Raw genomic sequence first — 2,581 nt, forward strand, 5'->3', positions numbered from 1 at the left:
TTTTTCGAAAGTTTCATATTTACGTACGCCGCCACCGCCGCCGCGAACTTTGTTCTCGTACGCGGTTTTGCTCGTTTTCCACTCTCGCGACGACAAGGGAAACAGTTTGAGTGTTTGAACGGGTCGGGGGTTGCGACGGCAACATCCCTTCGCGGATCAGGATCCGTATCCCCGCCAATGCTCCGCTCTCGTGCTGATCTCCCTTTCGTCGAGTTTCACGGTTTTTGGCTTTTTTCACCACGTTTCCAGCTGTGCTCCGTTTTTTCCCTCCCCGTGGACGTTGATTAAGGACAAATTGAGCTTCGACCGATGTCGATCGAGTTCCTGGCTCGCCTCTTTTTTCTCATCTCGGTTTAATTATTCTCGCATTCGCAAAATTTCGTCAAAAATAATCTATTTGTTTATTTTTGCGAATCACTAAATTCGACGAATCGAAAAACTTTGTCTATTTCGAAAATAATATTTTATCTTTTTTTCGTTTCCTTTCGTTAATTTTGAATTCTTTTATTAGTTACAAAATTTATTTATTTAAATAAATTTAATAATATCAAATTATCAAAATTACGATTCTCGATTATATTCATCAATGTTTGATGGATTCTACGAAAACGATTCTTTCTAAAATTTTTATAAGATTATATCGGTTCGATACTTTTTTTTTTATTTTAGATTATCAATACTTGAATTTCAGTTTATTTATTAGTAAAATAAAATGTATTTAAATTACGCGCGTAATGACGGTATAAGTCTATTGATTATTCCTTTTTTTTTTTTTTTTTTTGTTACTATTTTCGTTACGATTAATAAAGCGGAAAGATTATTTTTTTTTAATCAAATATTTATCGTAATTCCGCGATTATTAAAGCGAGAACGAAATTTCTGCGTGTTTATTTTGCTTTACCTTTATCCACGGTACATCTACGATTTTTCATGTTCGTGCGTTTAATCAACGTCGGCTCTATTTACGTGGTCATTAACCGTGATGCTTCATTGCGGAGATAATTAGATCAGTCGAAGCCTATTAAGTAGCAGGCGTCTTTCAAACAGAGTAACAGATGTTGAATGTTGTGGCAGTCTTCGAAATTTCCCTTTAGAGTTCGAGTTATATACCATGTACATATATATACATATTTCCTCTTATCAAACAGAATACCTAGAATAGAGCAGTTAATGGGATAATATTTTTAATTGTTCTCCGATCACGATGTTTCAAAGATTTTGAACAATATTATTCGAAATTATTGCAATTATTATCTGTTTCCTGTCGATTAAGAATTCTTCTCATTCTTCATTTATTTTTTTCATATGAATTTTTTGGAATCAGATTTTTAAAATATTTATTCTTATCGGATGAAAATAGAATTTAAAGCATTCGAAAGGATGAAGCTAGAATTTACAGTAGATTTTTTATTTCGTTTTATTTTTATTTTTATTTTTATTTTTTTTTTTTTTATCATTGAACAGGAGTGTCACAAAATCACTTAATCACTCCAGATCTTTTTTAACCCTCCATAAAATCAAGTGATGCAGAAGTGACGCATATCAACGTGCTTATATTTTTAAAATATCGTTCTATTTGTTTATCAATATTCCATTCAATTTTATCTCCACACCAATATACTGCAATTTATTCATAAGAATTATTGCTTTCCAGTTTATCGATCGAAGATTGAAAAACTTCGATTAATCATCAATTTTCTCAGAAACAAACGAAACTCCAATCTAACCTATATACTTTCTAACTTTTAAGTTTAATTCATCCATACCATCGATACAAGTTCAATCAAAAAGCGAGAGAATTCATTCGTCCATTCGTAAATTTTGCAAATTTTTCGAATCAACTATTTCCACATTGTTTATTCAATTTTCAACAAATTTAAAACTTCTCTTTAAATTCCTCCTCGTGTTATCGATTATTAAATAATTATTGTCACGCAAAAGTCCCATCTTGTTTTTCGATTCCTCTTTCGTCCTGTCTCGAGCACGATTTCGAAATTGCATTGATCTGAATTTCTCCAGACCGAGAAACCAACCCACCCCCTCCCATCCCTTTATTTCTTGCACGATCTCTCGTTTGATCTTTACGCGACAGAGCCTCCAACTTGCTCTTCATTTCACACCTTTGTCGGCGCAACCTTTTTGCAATTCAATGATCCTGGATCTGAGGGGGGAAGGGGAGAACGGTTTCGATGCGTTCGCAAATAAATTATTGTTAAATTCAGCGGGGAGATATTAGGTCGAGACGGAGGAGGATGGAAAAACGTGCGGGCGTATTCATGAATGAATGGATGCCACGATGCTTTCTCGAGAAGAAAGCTCGTAATCTTTTAAATCCATTGATTTATTCGATCTCTCGCTTCTATTTCTCTCTCTCTCTCTCTCTCTTTCCTTTTTTTCTATCTCCTCTCCTATCTTCTTTCCTTTTTTGTAATTCAATATTATCGCCATCGGCCGGAACGTAAACGAGCTAATTTATACCACTTCTTGTAACGTTGCAACTTCTGATTCATAATTTACTACTCTATTATTAAAGACTATTAGTTTTTTTTTCTTTTTCTTTTTTTTTTTTTTTTTTTTTTAG

The 2,581-nt window shown here is 33.6% G+C and overlaps 1 protein-coding gene across 1 annotated transcript in view; it reads left to right on the plus strand.

Moving 5' to 3' along the window:
* LOC102673287 overlaps positions 1 to 2,581 on the plus strand; it is a 64,177-nt gene that overhangs the window by 967 nt on the left and 60,629 nt on the right.

Source organism: Apis dorsata, unplaced genomic scaffold (genome assembly GCF_000469605.1).
Source record: "Apis dorsata unplaced genomic scaffold, Apis dorsata 1.3 scaffold_172, whole genome shotgun sequence".
In the NCBI taxonomy this organism is placed as follows: Eukaryota; Metazoa; Arthropoda; class Insecta; order Hymenoptera; family Apidae; genus Apis; species Apis dorsata.